Source organism: Ailuropoda melanoleuca, chromosome 6 (genome assembly GCF_002007445.2).
Source record: "Ailuropoda melanoleuca isolate Jingjing chromosome 6, ASM200744v2, whole genome shotgun sequence".
Taxonomy (NCBI): Eukaryota; Metazoa; Chordata; class Mammalia; order Carnivora; family Ursidae; genus Ailuropoda; species Ailuropoda melanoleuca.
Window position 1 is genome coordinate 74,134,864 of NC_048223.1, and position 16,130 is coordinate 74,150,993.

At 44.6% G+C, this 16,130-nt stretch overlaps 1 protein-coding gene, 1 long non-coding RNA gene and 1 pseudogene across 3 annotated transcripts in view; 1 reads left to right on the forward strand and 2 right to left on the reverse strand.

Moving 5' to 3' along the window:
- The window catches only part of SAR1A (secretion associated Ras related GTPase 1A), an 18,723-nt gene extending 15,274 nt beyond the window's left edge, over positions 1 to 3,449 (reverse strand). The window contains exon 1 of one of the 2 annotated variants that reach the window (XM_002913722.4): positions 3,323 to 3,449. The gene's annotated coding sequence lies outside the window, so the exon portion shown is untranslated. Of the gene's footprint in view, positions 1 to 3,299 lie in introns of both variants that reach the window. The other variant, XM_034662617.1, reaches the window with a different exon arrangement.
- A 115-nt stretch (positions 3,450 to 3,564) lies between these two features.
- The window catches only part of LOC117802690, a 31,328-nt gene continuing 18,762 nt past the window's right edge, over positions 3,565 to 16,130 (forward strand). The window contains exons 1-2 of the long non-coding RNA XR_004626143.1: positions 3,565 to 3,735; positions 12,337 to 15,162. This is a non-coding gene — a long non-coding RNA (uncharacterized LOC117802690). The remainder of the gene's footprint in view (positions 3,736 to 12,336; positions 15,163 to 16,130) is intronic.
- On the reverse strand, positions 9,174 to 9,306 carry LOC117802840 (annotated as a pseudogene).

Sequence of the window (16,130 nt, forward strand, 5' to 3'; positions counted from 1 at the left end):
GAGCCCCACATCAGGCTCCTCCGCTGGGAGCCTGCTTCTTCCTCTCCCACTCCCCCTGCCTGTGTTCCCTCTCTCGCTGGCTATCTCTGTCTCTGTCAAATAAATAAATAAAAAATCTTAAAAAAAAAAGAAGTTTACTTTTGTTACTTTTACTAGTGACCTTAACAGGGTTATCCACAAAAACCCACCTATATTCTTCATTCAAAGAATGCTAGATAGAGCAGTTGAAAAGTCGAGGCAATACATGTTAATTTGGGGGCTCCTGGCTGGCTCAGAGGAACTTATACCTCTTGATCTTGGGATCGTGATTTTGAGCCCCACGTTAAGGGTAGAGACTACTTAAATAAATAACTAAATAAACTGAAGTGTGTGTGTGTGTGTGTGTGTGTGTGTGTGTGTGTGTGTATACATATTTCTTTTTTCTGTCCAGTGACTGAGGTTTTTTGGGTTTTTTTAATCAGGCCTGGGCGGCTCAGCTGGTTGTGTCTGCCTTCCACTCAGGTCATGACTCCAGTGTCCTGGGATCCAGTCGAGCATAGAACATCACCCGCGTCCCTGCTCAGCAGGGAGTCTGCTTCTCTCTCTGACCCTCCCCCCTGCTTGCGTGCACTCTCTCTCTCAATTAAATAAAATCTTTAAAAAAAATCAGGCCTGGGGCGCCTGAGTGGCTCAGCCAATAAAATCTTAAAAAAAAAAAAAAACTGTCTTAAAAAAAAAAAATCAGGCCTGACCTATAAACTTTAGGGACTGCTTAATGCTTATTTTCTATGGCTCTTAACATGGAAGGCCAAATGAGGCTTGGGAGTTTGGGTGAGAGTAGAAGCTAAGGTAAAAGCTTTTATAAAAAAAAAACAAACTGACTATGGGGTTTTTTTTGCCCTTTTCAGTAACATTAAAATATATTTTGGCAGGGGCGCTTGGGTGGCTCAGTGGGTTAAGCATCTGCCTTCGGCTTGGGTCATGATCCTGGGGTCCTGGGACTGAGCCCCGCATGGGGCTCCCTGCTTAGCAGAGTCTGTTTCTCCCTCTCCCTCTCCCCCTGCTTGTGCTCTCTCTCTCTCTTTCAAACAAATAAATAAAATCTTAAAATATATATATATATAGAGAGAGAGAAAGGCAGATATATACACTGGCAGAGACGAAAATTAGCATGTTAAATAATTTGTCTGGTAACTTAGTCGGCACTTTACGAAGTTTAATGACTTAAATACACTTTACAAAGCTCCTGTTTTAAATTTCCACTGAGGTAAGTAAAAGAACAATGTGCCTTTTCTCTGCAATTCCCCTAAACCAGTCATCTTTCCCTACTTTTCTCAGTCTACAATTTGGAGAAGTGAGGCTCACCTTTACAGAGAACCTTTCTTTAAGATCACTCCCACTCTGATCACTCCTTTAAAAGCCATTGTTCCATATTTATTTGTACCACACACAGTTGAAGTCAATACTTTTATACACTCTTTGTGAAGTTTTACCACATCATTTTAGAATTCTTCCAAACTCAATGAAGTCTCCAAAGGTGACAATGGGAAAACCCCCCATTAAGGAATTTTTCATGGTAACTGAATTAGTTTGATTTTCCAATTTCTTTTCCCTCGACATTCCTGCTTTAAAAATTTATCTTTCCCTGACATTCCTCCAAAATGATCTATGAAAAAGTGCTCGAAGAAACTCTTCAGGTGATGTTAAAAAAATAATAAAAAACATTATTGGACCCAAAGTGTTGCACTGTATTGCTACCCAAAATTAAGGAAATGGCTTTGATGGCTCCTCCATCTTTGAGCTCTTGGGTTTCGTACCCCTAACGAGTAGTTTTACAGTTTTATACAGTGCCTGCACATACATCCCATTTCAACCTCACAGAAACCCTACTGGACAGGAGCCCTTAGCCTTCAAAAACAAAACAAGGATGCTGACACTCCTAGGTCAGCTGACTTAACCAAAAATGCTCAGCTACAAAGTGTCAGTGCCAAAACTTAAACCTTCCTTTTTAAATGCCAAAGCCAAAGCTCTTCCTGTTAATATTGCATAAAATTCAGTTCCAAATCGCAAAACTGCTTTAAAGAAACATTAAACTTCCTTAACCCACCAGCTAAACAGATGATAATCTTCTAAAGTTTTCTTCCTTACAACCTACCACACCTTTTGAATGGTATTTTAATAACTAGCATTCTATTTATTTCCTATCCTTGATCCACTCTACCACCTTATGGCATCTTGTGGCAAATCAGCGTACTCTAGAATTTAAGAACTCTAAACTACCACAAATTAAGAACTATCACAAAAGTATTGCCAATGTACCCCAAAATAAAATTTGCAAATTTCAGGACTGACATCAGATTGAAGTAAATAAAAAAAAAAAAGGAGGACTAGCCAATATTGACCATTAGCCAATAATGTATGCACGACTCTCTATACATACTCATTATTTCTTATGCATACTCATTACAACTTTGAGACACCATTCCTGACAGATCTGGGCTAGCGGGCTGCTGGTTTTTAGCTAAGAAACTATGCTTTGCTGCAAGGAAAATATCAAAGGTCAGGCCCATAGGCAAAGCACCACCAGTCCCCCGTCACGACCTAAGCAGATGGATCGAGGTAAAAGGAAGAAAAGACAAGAGCAAGGGAGAATACTAAGAGACAACTTAGTGCCAACCCTCACAAGTGCGCTCCTGGCCTCTAAGCTAGAATCATGAAGAAAACATTAATCTATACCAAGGAATTTTTCCATGCATTGAAGAGAGGGAGGAAAAGAGGAAGGTGGAAGACGAAAATACGGAGCTCGACCCAGGGCATGAGACGAGAACACTGAACTGAAAGTCGGGGAGGGGGGTGCGCATTGCCCTGGGAGTCAGGAGATCGGGTTCGAACGCTCCTCTTGCTATCGGCGGGGCCTTGGCCAATTCACTGCCTAGCGAGCCCTATTATGCCCCAGGCTGCAAATCAAGGATAGTCATCAAGGACTCCCACTCGCCCGACTAAGGGCTGTGAGGCTCATCCGAGACGGGATGTGAAACCGTTTCGCAAACCTGAGCGTACAGTACAAACAAGAAAACTCATCCCGCCCAGCAGCTGCGGGACCCCCGAAGGAATGCAGATCGACCCGATACCCTAAGGGCTGTCACGAACCGAGGAGACCGACCAAGTCGGCCCGTCCCCACCCAGAACCAGCCCCGCGGCCCCACAGAACCGCCTGCGTGTCACTTCCCCCCCCACACACAGCAAGCCCGCCTGAGCCGGCCTCCACCCCGACCCTCCCCGCCGCCCGCACCAGCCCCTCCGGGCCCTCGGCTCCTTCCCTCGCAGCAGCTCCCCGACTCACGGCCAACGGGGCTCCTCCGGCGGCGGCGGACAGCTTCGACCCTCCCTCGGAACACACAGCCCAGCAGCACCCGGGACCGCCAGCTATTCGCCGGATATACGTAACACCCCCTCCCCCGGGACTTCCGGGCGCGGGCTTGCCCCGCCCCCTCGAGCGCCACGGCGCTCTGATACGACGGGGCCGCCTACCGACGACTCGGCCGCGGAGGGGCGGGCCTCAGGCGCGCAGAGCGATCCCGGGGGCGGGCCGTACTTGGCCCCGCTCCCTGCCGTGCGGAGAGCCGGGCGCGCGAGACGTGGCAGCGCCCCGGCTCCGGGGGCGGTGCACCCAGAAAGAAGCTCAGGATCGCGGCTTCAAGTCCGACTGCCATCGCAGACGGTCGGGCAAAATCGCGAGCGGCGACAGACGGCTAGGTACGTTCTCGGACAGAAGAGTTGCCCCGACAGCCTTCCACCTGGGGCCACCTGGGGTGGAGCCCAGAAAGCCTTTGCTTTCAGTCACAGCTCTCTGCGATAGCCTATGTTTTGGAAGAACGGCTAATGTTCATTGAGGGCTTACGTTCCAGGCAGTGCACTGAGTACTTTGCATGCGTGCCTCCTAGTATTTGACCTTGATTACAGCTCTTGTGAAGCAGATACTGTTATAATCCCCTTTTTGCAAATGAGAGAACCGAGGCTCAGAATAATCCAGTAACCAAGCCCAGGTTCATAGGCTAGGAAGTGGCAGAGCAGCACGCTGGCTTCTGCTCTTCCTTCCCAAGCATTTTCTCATTTAATTCTGAAGGCAGCCCTACGAGATTGGTATTATTTCTCCAGTTTTACAGATAGGAAAACTAAGTCAAACGATAAGATGAATGATGTTTTTGGATAGTAAGACCCAGTATCATAAACATCTCAATCCTCCTTAAGTACAGTTATAAATTTAACACAATTCCCATAAAAGTACTAATAGGGTTAATAGGTTCGTGTATGTGTGTGTTTTAAACTACCCTGTTTTTTCCTAAAATTCAAACGGAAAAATAAGACTCTATAGGGAACAAACGGGCTCTGAAAAAGAACAAGGAGGGGGAACTAGCACTATCAGATACTCGAATATATTATAGATCCTCAGTAATTAAAACACTCTGGGGAGGGCACTTGGGTGGTTCAGTGGTTTAGCGTCTGCCTTCCGCTCAGGTCATGATCCCAGGGGCTCAGGTCATGATCCCAGGGTCGTAGGATTGAATCCCACATCAGGTTCCCTGCTCAGCAGGGAAGGAGTCTGATTGTCCTGCTCCTCCCCCTGCTCATGCCCTCCCTCTCTCTCTCTAAGTAAATAAAATCTTTAAAGAAAATACTTTGGTACTAGTGCAGGAAAAGCCAAACAAACCAGTTAGAACAAAATAGAGACATAGACCCAAATATGTGCAGAAATAAAATTAAAGTGGCATCTGGCCACTCCAGTTATACTCAGAGGGAGCTGGTTAGACAAGCTCACCACTTCCCCCCTCTTTTCATCCTGTGAATATTCTGCATTCAGTTTGAATCCTGTCCAGGCACAGAAAGCCATGTTCTGGGGCGCCTGGGTGGCGCAGTTGTTAAGCGTCTGCCTTCGGCTCAGGGCGTGATCCTGGCGTTCTGGGATCGAGCCCCACATCAGGCTCCTCCACTGGGAGCCTGCTTCTTCCTCTCCCACCGCCCCCCCCCTCAGGGCGTGATCCTGGCGTTCTGGGATCGAGCCCCACATCAGGCTCCTCCGCTGGGAGCCTGCTTCTTCCTCTCCCACCGCCCCCCCCCTCTTGTGTTCCCTCTCTCGCTGGCTGTCTTTCTGTCAAATAAATAAATAAAATCTTTAAAAGAAAGAAAGAAAGAAGGAAGGAAGGAAGAAAAGAAAGAAAGAAAAAGAAAGAAAGAAAAAAGAAAAGAAAGAAAGAAAGGCATGTTCTGAGGCTTCTCCCCAGCTTTGGTTAAACCAGAACTGTGTCTGTAGGGCTTGGACCCCCACAGTGTGTACCCTAGAGGCATAGGGCTGCCCTAGCACAAGCTATGGCATTGGATTATTGGTCCAGATAGAAGGCTGGCTACAAGAGGTCCATGTGGGAGGGTCCCACATCACAAGGATGGCTTGGGGAGCTCAAGAGGAAGGAAGGAGCACACAGGCAAATTATCAGGAGAGCTGCAAACTCTCCTTACCAAGTGGACAGCCTTGAGCAAGTTGACAGATACACCAGGCCACAGGGTACCCAACTCTAAAAGTTGTGAAAGAGGGATGTTGTACATGTAAGCAATTTTTCCAGAGTATGTTTTCAGTAAATGTTTCAATTATGTGTTTAACAATAAATAATAAAAGGGTTGGGACAATAGTCAAAAAAACCAAAAAACATAGGGGCACCTGGGGGCGCCGTTGGTTAAGCATCTAACTCTTGATCTTACGTCTTAATCTCAGGGTCATGAGTTCAAGCGCCATACTTAAAAACAAACAAAAATATTGCCTAAGTACTTAGGCAAAACTTGTAGTTGTATTTGACCAGAAGGCTGCTTGAGCCCAGCCTTGCTTTCCAACATCTAACCACGTGTTTTCTTTTCGTGGTTTTCTATATTGATATGTCTGCTTGTTTGGGTTTTTATTTTTGTTTTTTGTCTGTTATGTCTTTGTCAAAATAAAGTAAACCTGTAGTTTCTAACTGAAAAAAGAAAAGATTGACAAATTCAACTACAGGAAAATGGGAAAGTTTTTTTTTTTTTTAAAGATTTTATTTATTTATTTGACAGAGCAAGAGACAGCCAGTGAGAGAGGGAACACAAGCAGGGGGAGTGGAAGAGGAAGAAGCAGGCTCATAGCGGAGGAGCCTTGATGTGGGGCTTGATCCCAGAACGCCGGGATCACGCCCTGAGCCGAAGGCAGATGCTTAACCGCTGTGCCACCCAGGCGCCCGGGAAAGTTTTAAATGACAGAATAGCGCTGACATAACAGTGATCACCATAAACCCAAAAGACAGAAAGTTGGGAAAAAATATGCATAATCACATCACAAGGGAAAGGTTAATATGAAAAAGACTTAACTGTTGTTAGAAGGATAGGCAAGGAGGGGCACCTTGGCGCTCACTAGGTCGAGCGTTTGACTCTTGGCTTTGGCTTAGGTCAAGATTTGTGGTCGCAGGATCAAGCCCTGCCTCAGGCTCTGTACTTGGTGCAAGTTTGCCTGGAATTCTCTGCCTCTCCCTCGCCATCTGCCCTCCCCCTGCTTTGCACGCTCTCTCTCTCTCCAAAATAAATAAAATCTCAAAAAAAATTTTTTTTAGAAAGATAGGCAAAGAATAAGACCAGACAATTCACAGGAAAAGAAATATAAATGGGTCTTTTAGGATAATAAACCAATAATAGAAACAGAGGAATTTTATGTAATTCTCCCCCACTCTATTCTTACTCCCCTACACACGCTCAATATTAGACAGGACTCAGAAGCTAAAATGGAGATTGAAAAACATGTGTCAGTCATGGCTCTCCAGAGAAAGAGAACCAATTAGCAATAATCGCGCCTCAGCTAAACCCATTGGCTACGATACTGCCACTGCGCGAAGCTAGAGAACCAGTAGTATGTATATGTATATGTACACACACACATATGAGGAGATTTATTAGAGGAATTGGCTCACATGTTATGGAAGCCAAGATGTCCCAGATCTGCCATCTGCAAGCTGGAGAACCAGGAAAGTTGGTGGTACGGTACAAGCCAAGCCCAAAGGCCTTGGAGTGGAGAATCAGGGGGCTGCTGGTGTCTGCCCTGAAGTCTGAAGGCCCTAGAACAGGAGCTCTGATGTCTGAGGGTTGGAAAGGTGGATGACCCAGCTCAAGAAGAGAGAAAGAGAATTCGCCCTTCCTTTGCATTTTTGGCCCATTTGAATCCTCAGGGGATTGGGTGATGCCCACCCACATTGGTGAGGACAGATCTCTTTACTCAGTCTACTGAATCAAATGCTAATCTTTTCCAGAAACACTCGCACAGACACACCCAGAAATATTTTACCACCTACCTGGGCATCCCTTAGTCCGGTCAAGTTGACGCGTAAAACAAACCGTCACAGCATCTACTGGAATTGTCAACACGGAGGTAGTGGGTGAGCCTGATAAGTGCAGTTTTGGGGAGTAAAGGGGATGGGCGCTGGACTGGAATGACCTAAGAAGAGACGAGGAGAGGAAGAGATGGGGCAGTGACCCTAGACAATGCCGTTAGAAATGTGACTGTGAAGGAGAAGAGAGACCGGGGATCCAAAAAGGCATAGATGATGAAAATTAATTATCCTTTTCTGCTCAGTGGTAAAAACTGGAATACCGTCTGTGTCAATACTTAAAAGTTCGTTCAGATCTTAAAAAAAGAAACATTTGACCTTTGTCGTCTGGAGGATTTCATATAATGTTGATTAGAAAAATCATCCTGAAAAGCAATCTATTGTATTTTATGTTATGTAATTTTATTTTTATTTGGGGGGGAGGGGCAAAGAGAGAGGGAGAGAGAGAATCTTAAGTGGGCTCAGGGCAGAGCCTGGATGCTAGGCTCACTCTCACGACCCTGAGATCATGACCTGAGCCAAAATCAAGAGTCAGACACTTCACTGACTAAGCCAACCAGGCACCCCAAAAAAGCAATCTAGTTTAAAATTTGAGGAGATGAAGTGTTAAAATTTCCAGATGTTTCCCCTTTGACATTATCTAGAGGCAATTAGAAAAAAATTTACTTCTTAAAGAAACTGAATATTCCCCAGTTTACAAAGGAGTGGGAAAGGGTTTCTAACTTGAAGTCCTTTCCTAAAATATGTTTTTATAAATTTCTGTATGTCTGGGTTCTAATTGGCTTGGTCATTATAGTCATACAAAAAAGTTTTACCTTAGATTTCCCCCTGGACAGAGAATCCTTCCAAAATTGGATCGGTTTTAGAGTCAGAAAAATCACTAAAAAAATAACTATTTTTTCCTATTGTACTTTTATTCCAAATAAATTCCATGTCCTTCTGAATAGTATATTACTTTCTTCGTCCCTTGTTATATCCTTGTAAGAGTTGAGGAACCTAATAAGCAAAAATGCCCCTTCCCTCGCTCTTTTCAAGATGACTCAGAAAAAAAGGCAAATCAGAGCTCCCTGGGTCTTCAGTGAAATCACCTTCAACTCCCCGAAAAACTAGATCAAGGGATATACACTGTGATGCTCAGGGAGATTTTCAAGCCTTTTTCGTCCTGTTTGTATTAAGAATAATGCCTTATCTTTGTATCAGTGATTTTACATAATATTCCATTCCAATCAAATATAGCACTCTCAAAAAGAAAACAGAAATGGGCAAAGGGCTTGAAAAGATCTGTAAATGGCCAAGAAACATGAAAAGATGCCCAACATCATTAATCATCAGATAATTGCAAATCGAGCTGACATAAGACATCACCTCACCTACTAGGATGGCTAGACTCAAAAACAAAACAAAACAGAAAAGTGTTGGCGAGGGGTGGAGATATTGGAATCCTTGGGCGCTGTTGGTGGGAATGTAAAATGGTGCGGCCGCTGTAGAAAACAGAACGGGGCTTGCTCACAAAGTTGAAAATAGAACTACCATCTGATCTAGCAATTCCATTTCTTTGTTATTTATCCCAAGGAATTGAAAGCAGGGTCTCAAAGAGATATATGTGTACACCCGTGTTCACGGAAGCATCATTAACAGTAGTCAGGAGGTGAAAGTAACCCAGGTGTCCATCAACCACATTTAAAAAGGTTTTTTTTTTTTTAAGTTTTATTTAAGTCATGCCTACACCCAAAATGGGGCTCAGACTCACAGCCTGAGATCAAGAGTCACATGCTCCTCTGACTGAGCCAGCTGAGTGCTCCTAAAAAAGTTTAACGCACATTTCACTGGGCGCCTCCAGCATTTTCACAGATTTGCATGTCTTGCTTGTGCAGGGGCCGTGCTAATCTCCTCCCTTCCGTTCCAATGTTAGTGTATGTGCTGCTGAAGCGAGCATGGAACTGCCGGCATTTTCAGCTTTCTGTGCCTGGTCCGTTTGGGCATCTCCATTCTCTGCAGGGTTATTCCCATCCTCCAGCACTGGATTTCCCTTTTTTCTCTTTGGCCCTTCTTCCCCTTCCTTGAAGGAGCCTATCCGGGTGTAGGTTCTGGCTTTGGAGGAGCAGGTTTAGAGCTGGAGGCATCCGTATGAACTCATGTTTAGCTTAATATAGATATAGATGGCTGTATATGTAAATATTTATAGATACATGCATATACACACGTTGGTATACACACATATATTTCCTTGCTCTGTCAGCTGAGAGGACCTAGAAGCAACAGCAACTCAGTAGCAATGAGCACACCTAGCACCCAGATCTTGGTTTCTAATACCATTCTCCGATAAAAGGAATCAAGGCTCCTTGGAGAAATGGCTGGTTCCAGGGCTGGAGCAGGGAATATACAAAAATAAAAGGCAACCTACGGAATGGGAGAAATACTTGCCAATCATATATCTGATAAGGGGTTAATATCCAAAATATAAAAAGAACTCATACAACTCAATAGCAAAAAACCAATCTGATTAAAAAATGGGCAGAGGATCTGAACAGACATGATTCCAAAGAAGACATACAGATAGCCAATAGGTACATGAGAAGGTACAACATCACTAGTCACCAGGGAAATGCAAGTCAAAACCACAATGAGAGAATTAGAATGGATTTTATGCATTTTTAGATGGATATTATCAAAAAGTGAATGTACTTAACATTTTTAGAACGGATATTATCAAAAAGACGAGATAAGTGTGGGCGAGGATGTGGAGAAAAGGGCACCCTTGTGCACTGTTGGAATAAAAACAGTATGGAGGTTCCTCAAAAAATAAAGAATAGAACTACCATATGACCCAGCTATTCCATTTCTGGCATATCCAAAGAAGATAAGAACATGATCTTAAAGAGATATCTGCACTCCCAAGTTCACTGCAGCATTATTCACAATAGCCAAGATATGGAAACGACCTAAATGCCCATCAATTGTTGAATGGATAAANAGCTATTCCATTTCTGGCATATCCAAAGAAGATAAGAACATGATCTTAAAGAGATATCTGCACTCCCAAGTTTACTGCAGCATTATTCACAATAGCCAAGATATGGAAACGACCTAAATGCCCATCAATTGTTGAATGGATAAAGAAGATGTGTTATGTATTCACAAAGAAATATTATTCAGCCATAAGAAGGAAATCCTGCCATTTGTGACAACATGGATGAACTTGGAGACATTATGCTGAGTGAAATAAACCAGAAAAAGGTAAATACTGTATGATATCACTCATATATAGAATCCAAAAGAGCCAAACTCCTAGAAACAGAGTAGAGTGGTGGTTACCAGGGGCAGAAGGGTAGGGAACTAGGGAGATACTGGTCAAANAAGGGCACAAACTTCCAGTTATAAGATAAATAAGTTCTGGGGATCTAAGGTAGAGCATGGTGATTATAGTTAATAATACTGTATTTTACACCTGATAGTCGCTAAGAGAGTAGATCTTAAATGTTCTCACCACAAAAAAGAAACGGTGATCACGTGAGGTGAGATGTTGCAGGTGTGAGCTGACGGTAATCCTTTCATAGTGCATAAGTGTATCTCATCAACATATTGTACACCTGAAACTTACAGTGTTTCCTGTCCGTGTTCTCTCAACCAAACTGGGAAAAGAAAAAGATTGAGAGAGAATGAGAGGGCGAGGAAGGGAGAAATGTGTGGTGGTATTTATGCATTTAGGCTAAATGATTACTATTTATAGGGATGTATAAAAGAACATCTTTTGAGAATGGGCTCTGGAATCAGACTGCCTGGGTTTGAATCCCAGTTCCTCAACTTATTCATTCTGTAACGTCGGGTAACTGGTGTAATCTTAATGTGCCTACAATGGATAATGATAGTGTCTACCTCATTATAGCGTCTCTGGTGGCTAGCACAGTTCCTGGCATATAGCAGGTGTCTGATGAAGTGTGTTCAGTAACTGAAGCAATGACTTTTATGAAGATTAAATAAGATTATATAATTTCAGTTTGCTGGCACAATCCAAACATTCAATATAAGTTGAATATTATCATCAACATCCTTTTCAGCCTTAGGATACCTTCCTTTGCACAGGCTGTTCCCTCCTTCTGGGACACCTTTCCATCTCTTCTGTGCCTTGTTGCTCAAGACCCAGGTCAAGCAAACTCCCCCTAGGCAGCCTTTCCCACGTTGCCCCTTCCCATATTGTCCCTCGACTTCTTTTCTACCATTACAGCACCTCCTAGGTTGGTTTGGTTTTTTCATGATGGCTTTATTGAGATGTAATTCACATGTCCTCAAACTCACCCATTTGCAGTGTACAAATCAGTGATTTTCAGTATGTTCGGAGTCAGGCAGGCATCACCCCAATTTTAGAATATTTTCACCATCCCGCAAGGAAACCCCATGCCGATTAGTCCCACTCTCGCTCCGGCCTCTGGCAAGCACTAGTGTACTTTCTGTCCTGATGGGATTTTTGTATTCTAGACTTTCATGGAATGGAATCATATAAGATATGATTTTGTGCCTGGCTTCTTTCACTCAGCATCACATTTTCTAGGTTCATCTAAGTTGTAGCCCGTGCCCATAGTTCATTCCTTTTCATGGCTGAATAATACCCGCTTCGTGGTTATACCACATTTTACTTATCCGTTCATCAGCTGATGGATGTTTGGAGTGGTTTACACTTTTTGGCTGTTATTAATAATGCTGCTATGAACGTATGTACACATTTTTGTATGGACACCTCTCTTGGTCTGTAGCTAGGGGTGGAGTCGCTAGGTGATGTGGTAACACCTCTATGTTGAGCTTTTCGAGAAACTACATTTTCCAAAGCGGCCACAACATTTTGCGTTCCCACCAGCAGTGTATGAGGAGGTCAGTTTCTCCACGCCTCCAGTCATTTTCTAGTGTACCGCCGTACCAGGGAACTTCTTGAAGGCAAAGAGTGTGAAATTGTGGTTTTCTGTCACGCCAGCTCTCAGCCCAGTGCCAGTCACAGAGAGAAACTTTGTTCCCACCCTTTGTTCCCTGCTCCACGGGACTCTAGCAGATCATAAAGACACAGTACCTTCCATGTTAAAATACATGCTCAAGGCAGGAGTCGACTACTTTATCATACAAAATGAAGACCCTGAGGCCCAGGGAAGTAAAAAGATCTGCCCTACGTCACCCAGAGCCAGAACTCAGGACTCGCCCTGGCCGCACAGAGTTCTTTCCTGCAGTGCTCTGCAAACCGCCTCTGAATTTACTCCAAGACCAGAGGACAATCAGCTTTGGCTCCACAGATCTGGTGCCGCAGTCCCAGGATGGAACCACAGATGGCAAATTGCCCTGCAATAGCACGTTTCTCTTCAGAATTCGTGGAAAGCCGGCATTCGAAACCACAGCATGTCTGTCTTTGAACCTATGAATAACCTTGTGATTATTCACCCTCCAGTAAAATCGAAGCCACACATCTCTGCACAGTGTCTGAGCTATGGCTTCAGGACCCCTCGGCACAGGCTGCGTCCCTGTGGGGTGCTGGAGCCCTTGTGTGGAAGGCCATGCATGCATCACTCCCCGATGGGGCCCTCTCAGACCCTCAGTGGAAGCAGGCAGGCACCAGCTGCTGGCTGTCAACTTGAGCTGTACAATGACGCCCTTATGTTTGTATTTGCAAAGCCATTCGAGAAGCATCAGGTTGTTACTGAACTCCCACTGTGGACTCAGTGCTGTGCTGGATGACACGGCACAAACACGGCCTCTGCCTGCGAGCAGCTGGCAGGCTGTTGAGGGATCCCAGTTCCGGGCTTGTGATGCATTTTAATCAGCTAGAGGGAGAGATAGGGGTGCTAGGGAAGTGGACTTGAAGCAGGAATGCCTCCCCAGGGAAGGAGCAGGTGGAGAGGCCAGGGGAGAGTGGCCCCCGGGGCATGGGTGCAGCAGTGGGGAGCCACACGTGCCACAGGAACATCCACAGTACTGCCCAAGGTGGAGGTGTGGATGTCAGCTGGAAGAGGCCTTCCGGGGCACCCAGGTCAAGCCCCTTACTTCCCAGGAATGGAAGTTGTGCATGGAAGGTGACCCAGCCCGTTGGTCTCTTGAGATCACCTGACAAAGTGCAGCCAGTTTTATGTGGCTTGCCAGGTGAAAGAGGAGACCAGCTTGTCACTGGGGAGAGCCGAGGTGCTGGGAGGGTGTCACATTCCCAGCCCTTCGCAAAGGGCCAGGCCCAAGACGCCCAGAGACCTCAGTCAGCTCACTTGGCCTCCCTAGTTCCACACTGCAAGTGAATTAAATGAGATGAGGTACAGAAAGCGTATAGAACAGGGCCTGATGCTTATCTAGTAAGGACTCACAAATGGGAGCTATTTTTTTAAAGATTTTTTTTTTTTAAGTAATCTCTGCACACGACAAGGGGCTCGAACTCACAGCCCTGAGATCAAGAGGCACACGCTCTATTGATTGAGCCAGCCAGGTGCCCCACAAATGGGAGCTATTTTTGTTGCTGCTGTTGCTGTGATAGATGTTTGCTGATTATTTCACACTGACTATATTACAACCTGCTGAGAACTCTTTCGCTAATTTATAAGATTTATCACTGGAGCAGTGGTTTCAAACATCGAGATATGTTAGAATTACCTGAGGGGAACTGGTTCAGAATTAGATTTCAGGGGCACCTGGGTGGCACAGTCGTTAAGCGTCTGCCTTCAGCTCAGGGCGTGATCCCGGTGTGATGGGATCGAGCCCCACATCAGGCTCCTCTGCTGGGAGCCTGCTTCTTCCTCTCCCACTCCCCCTGCTTGTGTTCCCTCTCTCGCTGCCTGTCTCTCTGTGTCAAATAAATAAATAAAATCTTAAAAAAAAAAATTAGATTTCAGGGCCTAGCCCCTCCCAGTTGTAGTTCAGTAGGAGATATTTATATATCTAGATATATAGATATGTTATCAATCATATACAATATGTATATTATATGTATTGTATGTATTTCTTTATTGTTCACAAATACCTCAGGCAATTCAGTGCTGGTGGTTCGAGGACCCCAGGGAGAGAGGCTGCCTTGAGCTGGGAGTTGGTGTTCTCCTACTTCATTTGATTTTCTTAAAATAAATAAATAAAATTATTTTAGAAAAATAATTCAAAGAGCACAGAATCTTATTAAGTGGAAGGAAACTCCCTGGACCCGCTTCTTCCACGCTTATCTCTACATTCCCACCCCGAGATAATCCTCGTTAACTGTGGTTGGTTTGTTTCCAGTAATTATCTGCGCCCATACAAGCATACCCACGAATGCATCTCTTTCCCCCCATGCTCGCTTTGTGAAAAACACGAATAGGATCATAGGATAGAGCAGGGACTGGCAATGTCTTCAGAAACATGTTGAATAGTAAATATTTTTCCGCTCTGCAGGCCATACGGTCTCTGTCCCAACTACTAAACTCCCCTGCAGCTTGGGTCTCTGTCCCAACTACTAAACTCCCCTGCAGCTTGAAAGCAGCCACAATTCACAAACGAATGGGCGTGGCTGTGTTCCGAGGCCGCACTGGTGAGCAGGCGGGGTTTGGCTTGCGGGGCCGCAGTCAGCTGCCGGAATACAGCCTTCTCTTATCGCTTGTGTGTTGTATCTTTTCCCTATCAGCCCCTGGAGTGACTTTATTCTTTAACTGCTACATGGTACTGAGAACATATTTAGCCACTTCTCAAGTGGACAGCTAGCTATTTTCCAGGTTTTGCTGTACTAAACTGCCATACACTGTGTGCTTGGTTGACTATTCTTAGTCAACCGGAATGAATTCTCAGAACAGAACTGCTGACTCAAAGGGTAAGTGTAAGTTTAAAATTTTGAGAAAGACTGCCAAATTGATCTCAGGCTTCTTTTTAAATTCAGATTGCCACATAACCTAGTGGTTTTCATTGCTTAATCTTACTTCTGGTGAATATTTTCTGTTAATTTAAAGGTTTTGTAATAACTAAAGGAAAGATTCCAAAGACCGACAGAGGGAACAATGAACTGTGTGGTAACGGACTCCAGTTTATAATTCTTTAATAAATACTTGCCCACCATGAAGCGATTAGCATAGCATTCTTGTCCATATAAAAGCAAATTCCCTTCTGCCCGGACTCCCAGAAAGCAGTAGGGGCAGCTCTTTCTAAGTGTAAAGAACATTCTGTGCAAAAGCACGGTTTAAGCCCTTGCAGAGCAAACATGCGGATCAGATAGGACAGAACTGCCTTTACAGCTGCAGCACGCGTAGGCCTAGGCTCCATGCTGGCGAAAATGACCTGGATTTCCAATGCGATTTCGCAGTCAGACCCTTTACACAGCTGGGCCAATGTCTCAGATTCTCTTACCTGGAAAAATGCATCGGTCACACTCACTGTGGTTGAGATTACAGTTGTGAACAACCAGCCTCCATCGAGCCTCGTCTATGACCCTGGCACTGGGAAGTCCTTTACCGACATTCCTTCCACCCTGTGAGGATGGCTTTATGACCATCTTACAGATGGAAAAACTAAAGCTCAAGTAGGTTAAGTAACTGAACCACGGTGATATAGTCAGATTTGATTTCCAAGTCTAAGGGGAAAAAATACAATCATTTACTGCATTGAAAAAATGGCAAAAAACTTGATGACTGATTCCTAACTCTTGGGCCAATTCTTAGGAAGTCCTGCACATTGTATAATCTGTCATTACAAAATCCATTTCTCATCCTAACAAATAAATCATTTCAGAAATCACATATGACTGTGACTGAGGCAACGTTTAAAAATAGACTTACAGGGGCACCT